This window comes from Tupaia chinensis, unplaced genomic scaffold, assembly GCF_000334495.1.
Source record: "Tupaia chinensis unplaced genomic scaffold, TupChi_1.0 Scaffold139962_1, whole genome shotgun sequence".
Lineage (NCBI taxonomy): Eukaryota > Metazoa > Chordata > Mammalia > Scandentia > Tupaiidae > Tupaia > Tupaia belangeri.
Window position 1 is genome coordinate 9,864 of NW_006199840.1, and position 11,055 is coordinate 20,918.

General features: G+C 37.5%; 1 non-coding gene across 1 annotated transcript; it reads right to left on the minus strand.

Moving 5' to 3' along the window:
* Nucleotides 1-5,569: 5,569 nt before the first annotated feature.
* On the minus strand, nt 5,570-5,668 carry LOC114004762 (small nucleolar RNA U13). The gene has a single exon (XR_003546830.1). It is a non-coding gene; the product is annotated as a small nucleolar RNA U13 (small nucleolar RNA).
* Nucleotides 5,669-11,055: the final 5,387 nt, after the last annotated feature.

An 11,055-nucleotide genomic window follows, 5' to 3' on the forward strand; every position in this document is an offset into this window, starting at 1 on the left:
AAAAAAAAAAAAAAAAAAAGCCTTGAGAGACCGTTCGGATATTTGGTAGCTTGTACATTTGATTTTATGTTTTGTTTGAACAAGCCATGAATAGGACATCCTTATGGGAAACTGAAAGAGAGCTCTATTCCATCTTGTAACCCTTAGGGTATATTTTGTAGAATTGGGAACTTTGAACTATCATTCTAAGGAAGGAAAAGTGATAACTCATAACATTATCTGGCCCCAATGTTCTCTACGATCCAGGGAACAGCGGACAAAGAAATGGGTGCTTACATGAGGTAACTAACTTTCTAATCATTTTGTTGGAAAAATAAAAGTAACATGCTTAGAATTTTAGTTAGAGGGTCTGCTCACTAACCCTCTGAAAAGAAATGTGGATTCATTTATACCAGTAAAGTCAACAGCAGCCATATAGTCTTTACTGATGCTACCCCTCTGCCTTTTATTAAAATGAGGGAAAAGAGATTAGAAGTGTGACCTCTGGCCTAGAAAGGCTAGGTTCTTTGCATTTTCTTCCCCCTCACCCAGTCCTTTTTTGGCATAACTCCAGACCTCCTTTGCCCTTCAGAGTGTACAATTTTAGTAGATTGGCCTTTCTTTCTTTCTTTTTCTTTTCAGTCTGAAAACAGCCACTGTTTATTTACTGACCAGATTACAAAAACAATCATGGTGGATACCTTAGTTCATCCTTCTAATAAGTCTGTTGATCTGGTCTTCCCTGTTGCCAGCATCTTCACCTTCTACAAAATGGGTGGTCTTTTTCTTCATTCCATCCTGTGGAGAAGATAATTTGAAGGGCCACAGGAAGTTATTTGCTTCTTTGAGCATTTTCCAACAGTGTAGATTTCATGAATCAGATCCTCCATGCAGATGATGCCAAATTTACCAAGAGATCGAGCAATCAAGGAGTTATCTGTCAAAGCAACTCGCTTCTTATTGATTTTGCCATAACCAAGTTTGTAGATCAGTTCATTTACTGACTTCAGGTTCAGGTACCCCCATGCTATGGTTCCACAATTCTCAGTATGTTAATTGAGGCCTTGTTGAGTTTAACAAAGTTGCCATTGAAGATCTGGTGAAGACGAAGAAGCTGCAACACCTTCCGAACCTCTGGGCTCACTCCATTGATACCTCTGATCCTGATGACAAATGCCAATTTGGGTTCTGCAGGTGTATAGAAGTTGCCAGCTTTTCTTGCCATCCTGGCCACGTGAATCTCAGTTCTGTACATCTATACTCCTTATGATGGTGCTTAGCTTTTTCATAGATAAGCTTCCTCCTTGCCTTTCGAAGCATCTTTTGAGCAAACTTCTTTCTCAGGTGCTTGATCTTCAACTTTACAAAATTCCTTCCCTTTTTCTTGAGTCCCATGTACAAGGTGTAAGTTAAATATCTGTGTGCCTTTTCCTTTATCTCTGAATGCCTTTCTTTTCCTCTGTGTCAGTGATTTTTCAGTGAGCCTTAGGGCACGTGGCTACTATAGATTTGGTGTGGTGAGCAGAGTAAGCCAAAGCTACCCTGCTCTTCTAGAAGTCACAGCCAAGAGAACTCAGGACCTGACAAGTCGGCAAAAATGGAAGAACTTCTTAGCAGTCAGACTCCTGCTTTCTGTGGAATTCAGTTCAATAGATGGTAAAGATCACTGTTTAGTTTCTTTTCTAAATGAAGATTAGTGGGAGAAATGAATTTGTATGAAATACCCTCTCCCTCATAGTGATCAAAGCATTTTCTTTATTTTCATTTGTTTTACTGAGAGGATTTTAAGAGGTTTTTGCCTTAAGGCGTGTGTGCTCTCTGGAGAGAGAGAGAGAGATAAAGAGACAGAGACATTATGGAAGTACAGAATAACTCCCCCTAGGGCCATGCTGAATCCTTTCTCTATTCTCTTCTTACGGATTTTGAAGCCGACTCAAACCGCAGTGGGCCATGTGAGAGTCCATCTATGTAGCCATTGGGCCATTTGCTGGTCCCCATAGTGTTTTTCTGGCATGAGTACTCTGCCTGTTTCTTCTCGCCTAGATGTGATTTCTATTTTTGTGTCATTTGTCCTAAGGAGGTCAGAACACAAGCCTAGTGATGCAGGAATGAGGGGGTGATCAGGCCCACACTTGCAGTGAGACATAGGTTCTTGTCCTACACTCAGGAAGAATTAGTCATGGACACAGAAGAGTAGCTATGGCAAAGTGGGGAGTTGATTGAGCTCCCAAGAAGGGAGAGCTTCTCAAAAGTGGATTGCCAAGGAAAAATTGTGATAAGGAGTTTTTCTTTGGGTCAGGAAGGGCTTAGTCTGGACTTGTTTGAGGTGGGGCTTCTGCCCCTCCTAGTGGAAAGGGGCACTTACTGGGTGGATCCAATTACATTCCTAATCTTGGAGTGGATGTGAAGGTCAGGAGATTCTTTGTCTAGAAGCTTTAGACTATGAAAGCCATTATCTTATACTTTTCCTGGAAGATGGTGGTGCCTGGAAAAAGATTTTGTTTTGGGTCTAGGTCAGGCTGCCTAGGTCAGTCACTGAGCAACTCCTGCTCACAAGAGGCCTCTAATCTGTTTTCCCCCTATCTTTGGAAGGAATCTGAATCTCATTTTCTAAGTTCAGTTATAACTTGGTTTAAATTCTATTCTATATTCAAAACATGGAAAAGTGTGTGTGTGTATATGTATGTGCACACATTTGTGTGTGTACATTTAGATGTTTGTTGTTTGCCTGGCTAAAAATTCATGATGATAGATATGAAGAGAATTTTCTTGAAGAGCCCTTATAGATAAGTTGGCCTAATTAGAAACTGATATGCTAGCCATACATTTCTGAAGCTTCTGTTTCTCTCTTGGATCCTATTTTTTATGGCCACATTTCAGTCAACCAAACCCTTTTTCCTTGAATCTCTTGCTAACTGCAATTAGCTCTTTAGGACTTTATTATTATTATTATTATTATTATTATGTGTACTCTTTTACATTAAACTCATGGATCACTTTGGCTTTGGGGATACCAAGTGTTATGTTTATACAGTTAGTGGACATTTGATCTTTGATCGAATGCTAATCACCATATGAAATTGACTTTCTTTTTGTTTTCTTTACATGCTTTCATTAGGAACAAGTCTTAAATATCTGATTCAGTCAGACAAACTGACAGCAAATGGCAATTTGTTAAGAGAAGTAACTTCCTAAATGAATCAAGGAACTCTTCAAGTTAGTCACCTGTCTAATCTGAGTGGATGTCTTAAGTAGTTCCTACACCATCTGCATACTTAGTAAAATAGTACGAGAAATTTTTACAATTTATGTTCCCTTAGTATCCATTTTGGTCAATATCCTTTGTCTTTAAAGTGCAAATTTCATAATCTGCCTTCTAGAATTGAATAGAAGACTTTAGTTATATGTGAGGATAAACTAACTTGTTCCAGGTGGTGATGCAGTTTGACTCATACTGTTCTTTCAAACTAGTGAGTTACGGTCTTTTGACTAAAATTCTAAAATAAAAGCTATACTTCTTTGACTCTGTATTATATGTGTGTACACATATCTGTAGTATGTTGTGTTTACATGTATGTTTGTATGTGGTAGCAAATTTATTTAAATGTGCACTTGTAGGTTAAAATATGCTCAAATGCTATTCAAGTTCATGTGACTTGGGTAAAAAAAATCTTTAAAGCTGATTTAGAATTGTTAAATATGAATCAAAATTTCTCAGAACTGTTAGTATGTGAATCAACGTCCAAATGGCCTCTGTTATAAATGACCATTCTTGATGCCACATAGACAGTTAGAATACAGAAAAACTGGGGAAACAGAGAACTCTCCTGTGTCTGGTAAATCAGTCTTTCGATAAGAAGAGACTAGCCAATGTACGACTAACTTGGTTTTCCTTTACTTCACAGGAAAGCACCTTAGGGATCAGCAGTTAGCATAATGGCTATGTCGCTGGACTCCCACGTAGTCGACGGTGGGTGGAGTCCCAGATCCAGTGGCTTAAAACTCATGCTGGGTACATGTGCGTGCATGCCCAAGATCCCTAGAGGAGAACAGAGAAGGGATTGCAGTGTGGCCATCCCCCCTGGAGGACGATTTCTCACTTTTTGTCTCTGTCTCTCTCTCTCTGGCGAGCGCACACGCCCTATAGCAAAAACCTCTCAAAACAAAACAAAACAAGGAAAGCCCCTGAAATAAATAACCTTGTTTTTTTTTTTTATAAGTAACTCAAATATAATGGTTAAAAACAAATTGGGTAAATGTAAATAGAGTAAATGTAACTGGATTTGTCATCATTTGTCATCATTTTTACATTTTCCTGCATAGTTTAAATTTTAAAGGCATGATATGTTAAATTATATCAATGAATTGCTTGAGTTATTTCTAAGTTTAAGTGTTGTATATACTTTGACACGATGTTTTATATTGCATAAGTCTGAAATATAATTTGATCTGTTAACAACTGTGTTGTAAGAAAATATTTCTGGATATTATAAAATGGATGTTAAAATTTTAGGATAATGGTAACCAAAGCTTGAAATTAGAGAAATAATTATGTACTCAAAATATACAGAGAAAATTAAGATATTTTTGGTGAACAGGAAATGAAAATAGATGTGAGGGTGTGTTTTTGTTCAAGAGGATTGTCTAATGTAGAGGGTGTTTGAAATTTGTTTTAGAATAAGTGAATGAAAAAGAAAATATAGATAAAACTAAGTAAAAAGTTGGGAGGGAACCAGCAGTTAGCATAATGGCTGTGTCGCTGGATTCCCACATAGTCAACCGCGGTTCGCATCCCGGACCCAGTGGCTTAGTACTCACGCCGGGCGCGTGTGCGTGCGTGCCCAAGATCCCGAGAGGAGAATGGAGGAGAAGGGATTGCGGCATGACCATCCCCCCTGGGGGTTGATTTCTTGCTTTCTGTCTCTATGTCTCTGTCTGTCTGGCAAGCACACGCGCTCTATAGTGAAAACCTCTCAAAAAAAAAATGTTGGGAAAAGAAATTGTGGAATCTTAAGGTAAAATTAACTAGAATTGACTAAACTTCTCCAATATTCTGTTAAAGACTAAAATTTGTTTTGCTTTTATATAATGGTAACAAAAATGAGTAAAGTTTTTTTTAAAGACTTTTTGAGTATAAGAAAGAAAAAGAATTCTGTGTGACTTTTGCTGTCTTAATCAGGTTATCTAACTATTGTACTTTAAAAGTCTGATTCTGGGACCAGCAAGTGGCATGGTGGTTAAGGTGCTGGACACTCCCACATGGCTGACCATGGTTTGAGCCCTGGACCTGGTAGCTTGCTTTCTCACTTTCTCTCTTTTTGTATGTGTGTGTGTCTCTCTTTCTGGTCAAATTAAAATAAATGAATGAATAAATAAAATAAAATAAATAATCCTAAAAATGTCTGATTCTAATCTATTAAAGAGCAGTTTTTTATGGCTATAGTTTGAAAATTAATTGTCACTTTGGTTAAGTAAATAATAAACAGTCACAATGCCCTGATCCTGCTTTCAAGTGTTGTAAAGCTTTGATATTTGACAGACATCCCACGTCAAATTTCAGTTCCAGTTTAAGTTCTTTTTTTTTTTTTCATGTCAGATGGGTACTGTGCCGGCATCGTAACAGGAGGGAGGCACATGTCACGCACACGCGTGAACACCCAATCATCACACTTATGAACCACAAATAGATCTCCAGTTTAAGTTTTTTTTTTTTTTACCCTGAAACCAATTTTTTTGAAAATTCTTAACAGGGCCCTTGGATGTCTGAGAAAGACAGATTAGACTTTCTGATATGCGGAAATTATATGGGAAATACTGTCAAATATGAAATGGTGTTTAGCTCTCTATATACAAATTTATGTCAATTGGTGTTCCAAAATTGTATGAGATTCTTAAATATCTTTTATATATTAGTGTTTTATTAGTTATACTTGCAATGCTAAATAGTTCTAATGTAGCTTATCACAGAAATGATCAAATTTGTCTATTCTGGGTTATGGTAAAATCAGATCTCGAACAAGGGCCATTTTAAATTTTGTTGTCTATAGTTAAAACGCTTTATTCTGATGCTCTTTCTAAAATATTTTGTGATAAGCTATAATCCAAAAATTGTCTCTTTTAAGGAAATTAGTGAAAAAGACTCTGATAAGTACTCTTTTTAAAGAATTGTTTATGTAGGTTTATTTATCATTGTTACTATTTGATTTGAGTAGAGACAAAGTGATATAGATATCCCTATCTTAGTAGGGATAGTGAGAACTCAAGGCACCAGGTTTGGCACTCAAACTGTGACCAACCATATGGGAGTCCAGTACCTTGGCCACCACATCACCTGCTGGCCCCTAATAAAGTACTCTTAAATATAGATTTTTTTGATAACTTTGAGATTATATCTCTGAACTTCCCGGACTTAAGTGGAAAGATTGGACCATTGCAGTAACACTGCAAACTCAACAAAAGAGAGATTAATTTCATGAGACTAAACAGATGAAATAGAATTTTTTTGACTTTGGACTAAAACATTACTGATTTTCTTCTATGCTTTGTCTTCCAGATTTAAGGATTTTTGTCTTCTTGAGCTGTTGATAGGTTCAACAATTGGTTAATTTTTTTCCTTTTGAAATCGTAACTTTTCTCTCTTTCTGATCCCCTGGAATTGCATTTACACTCATTATAAACCAGTTATTTTGGTGATTTGGGGAGTCTATCTAATTGATTCAATAATACTTGTTACTTTACATCAGAAATTGGAAACACTGGTTACTGCCAGGGCTTTGACTGGTATGTCATATCTGATGATATGACCAGAGAGCTAAAGAACTAAGGTTGATTTCAATGAAGCCAACAGTTGCTCTTGGAAAGACTACCTGGTACCACAAGCAGTTCTGCCTGACAGGTAAGTAAAGAATGTCACTTCCTGATAGGCCCCAAAACTTCCAAGTACAGGTACTTAAAGGCACCATCAGAGGATGGATTCCTGTCTTGGCTCAGTAGCCTTGGAAGGCTTCTTAAAGAGTCTAATATGAAGTTCCCTGTAAGAGGTTCCAGCAAAGCCAACTAAATTGATTGGTATTCTTATTGGACTTTATGCAAATGACAGACCAAATTAAGACTAAACTTATTTATTTGCAAATAAGTTAGTTTTACTATGCTTTTCTTTGGTAAAAAGGAGATTGGAAAGAACAAAATGTTTCTCAAAAAACTATAGTTATTACTAGATTTTAGCTCTGTACATATTTGTTTTTGAGTTTTTTAGTATCTACCTACTGTTTGGACAAAATTCTTTATTTCCTGGCTTTAAGTCTTGAGTAAGTTTTTTCACATTTTAAAATTTTGATTCATTAAAGCTAAAACTGCTTTTCTTGAAATTTGAAATGAGAATGATCAATTAGATAGACTCCCCAAATTACCACAGTAACTGGTGTATAATGAATGTAAATGCCAACGACAAGCCAGAAAATTCTATCAGATCACCTCGGCCTTTTATTCTCACTGTTTTTCATTGACAAAATTTGTCTTAGACCATAAAATAGTTTTGAATTATGTCTTGGCTTATTAAAAAAGAGTTTGCAGAATGACAACGTTTCATGTTGCACTTACAAATCTTAGGTAAAAAAGTACTAAGCTACCTGGCTACTGATAAAAATAAGTTAATGTTGATGTAAATAAACCAACTCTGCGAAAATAATAATGCAGTTTCTTTCTTTTTTTTTGGAGAGGTTTTCACTATAGGGAGCGTGTGCTCGCCAGACAGATAGAGAGAGACAGAGAGACAGAAAGCGAGAAAACACCCCCCAGGGGGGATGGCCATGCCGCCATCCCTTCTCCTCCATTCTCCTCTCGGGATCTTAGGCATGCACGCACACGTGCCTGGCATGAGTTTTAAGCCACCGGGTCCGGGACATGAACCACGGTCGACTACGTGGGAGTCCAGCGACATAGCCATTACGCCAACTGCTGGTCCCAATAATGCAGTTTATTTTGAAGTAAAATATGAATGACCTCGGCCCAGAGAGGAGGTAAAACATGCCTTTCTTGGGGTGTTCAGGTACAGGGGTTCCTTTTATTTGGTTTTGAGAGCAAGAGACTAAGTTTGGAATTTAGTAAAGAGTGAAGAGTTTTTCTATTAGTCTGGCCCAAAAAGACAGGACAAGTAGAATGGAGGGGGGACTTATAGGTGGGTTTCATAGTTTTTAAGTTGGTGACTAAAAAAAGAAGGTTGCTGAAATCAGAGAAGAATGTACTTTAACAGAGATGAGGGAACTTAATATATATATATCACAAAAATAATACTGTAGGGATGAAATATAAGAAGACTTCTGTCAAAATGGTCTGTTAATGTAGTAGAATGGAGGGGGGACTTATAGGTGGGTTTCATAGTTTTTAAGTTGGTGACTAAAAAAAGAAGGTTGCTGAAATCAGAGAAGAATGTACTTTAACAGAGATGAGGGAACTTAATATATATATATCACAAAAATAATACTGTAGGGATGAAATATAAGAAGACTTCTGTCAAAATGGTCTGTTAATGTTTGTGGGCATGACTTGCTCCAGGTCCCCTGGAAAGGATTTTGAAAAATCAGAAAATGCAGTCAGACTTCTGTCCTCATCAGCAACTTTGCTGTCTTGTTTTATATCATAATTAAATGTGATTTCAGGTTTGAAAATATAACAGTAGAACCTAGTGCTAGCATAATAATATTGAAAAACTAAAGGGAAAATTATGAGTATTTTGAAATAAATGCATGCTATTTCCTCCAATCCTGACCTGAAACTATGTCCTCATTCAGCAAGAAGCAGTCAGATCGGTCATCACCCATTTTCCCTCAGGATTGAGAGGTTTGTCTAAGAATGGGGGGGGGGGGCTGCTCTAAAATTCTCACTTAAAGGAAAGATAAGGTTTTTATTTCAGTATGTAAGATGTTTTATAGGCTGGAAACTGCTGGTTGTGAGCTCAAAGACTCCTGGCTGAATAGCTCCAGACACCTGAAAATAAATTTGATTATCTACTGGGGACCAGCAGGTGGTGTGGTGGTTAAGGCACTGGACACTCCCACATGGCCAACCAGGGTTCAAGTCATGAATCTGGTGGCTTTCTTTCTCACTGTCACCCTCTATCTCTCTCTGGTCAAACTAAAAAATAAATGAATAAATAAATAAAATAAAATAAATAATTATTTAAAAAAGAAATAAATTTGATTATCTAAGGCCTCACCAATCAAGAATGCCCATGAGATGATCACGCCCTCTTGAACCAATCATGCACCTAGAATCTCCGCCCCTAATTTTGTCCTTAAAAGCTCATGTGGGAAACATCTCAGGGAGATCGGGTCTTTTCAGCATGAGCTACCCACTCTCCTTGCTTTGCGCTTTGCAATAAAGCTGTACATCACACCGTGTGCCTAAGGCTTGGTTTTATAGCGCTTGGGCGAGTGAACCTGATTTGAGTTTGGTAACGGTTTTATGTATGACATCTATGGCACCTTGAATTGCAGGTATTTAGATAAATGGGAAAGAACTTACAAAAGGTGATCTTGGTTAGAATTTTCTCAGGCAGAAGCTTCAATATTCCTAAACCAGTCTTTCTGTGTGCTAAATTAGAAAATCTGGATCTCATATTAAGAAAAAGGATGAGATGGCTACTTTAATTGGTATTAAAATTCATTTTTAAAAGAAATGGTGAAAATAACTCCTTACAAAAAGTTAATAAAAATAAATTTGAGACTTTCTCGAGAAAAATAACAGAAGCTGCTTCTAAAATTAAGAAGGTGCCCCCCCAAAAAAGAAAAAAAAAACCCTCCCCTTGTCCGGATAATTTCTGTCTTTTCCTATATCCTCTCTTACCAAGATTTATCTTTTCCTATTCCCTCTCTTACCAGAAATAAACTTGGTAAAGGTACACATGAGCAGATTGGTCAACGTAATACTTATTGTTGGGGCTGACAGGTGGCGTGGTGGTTGGGGTGCTGAACCCCCACACAGTCAACCACAGTTCAAGTCCTGGACCTGGAGGTTTGCTTTCCTACTTTCCCTTGCTCTCTCTTTGTCTCTCTCTAGTCAAATTAAACAAATAGTAATGATGATAATAAATGAAATAAAATAATTCTTTAAAAAAAATACTTACTGTCAGGACCAGGAGTTGGCGTAATGGCTATGTCACTGGACTCCCATGTAGTTGACCGTGGTTTGAGTCCAAGACTCTGTGGCATAAGCTCATGCTTTGTGCATGTGCACATGTGCCCAAGATCCAGAGAGGATAATGGAGAAGAAGGGATTGTGGTATGGTCATCCCCCCTGGGGGGTGATTTCTTGCTTTCTATCTCTCTGTCTCTGTCTTTCTGGTGAGCGCATGTGCCCTATAGCAAAAACCTCTCCAAAAAGATTGTTTTTTGAAATCTCAGTTTTAGTCCTTACTAATTTTCAAGTGGGAAAGTTCTTATTTTTTTCTTAACAAATGGAAACTGAGGGTCCATTTTTTTAGAGGATCCTTGCTTGATTTCATTTTTTGACCAACTTGTGTCCCTTCTGGTAATTTTGGAAGCTTTTTTTCTCTTTGCTCTGCCTACTTTAATTTTTTTCTTCTTTGTTTTTTTTTTAATCTTTTTGCTCATTCATAGTTTTTATTTTTCAGAAATTATTTTATTTAACTTTATTTATTAATTTAATTTGACCAGAGAGGGACAGAGTGAGAGAAAACGAATGAGAAAACAAGCTGCCATGTCCAGGACTCGAACCATGATTGGGTTAGTCATGTGGGAGTCCAGCGCCCTTAACCACCATGCCACCTGCCGGCTCCAGCTCATTAATAGTTTTAAAATAAGGATGCAAGAAAAATATTATGCAGAAAGCTGGGGCGCATGGGCCCAACACCCAGTACAGGAGCAGCCATGAATTTGGTTCCTTTATCTCATGCTCATGAAGGAATAGAGACATGGACACAGAAGGAATAATGAAGTGGAGAGTAAAGAGAGGGAAGAAAGATCAGAGCTCCTAGGCAGGGAATGAGTCCTGGAAATGGGTTGCCAGTGCAAAAATGTGTGAGGGTTTTTGGGTTTTGTTTTTTTTAAATCTGTGTTA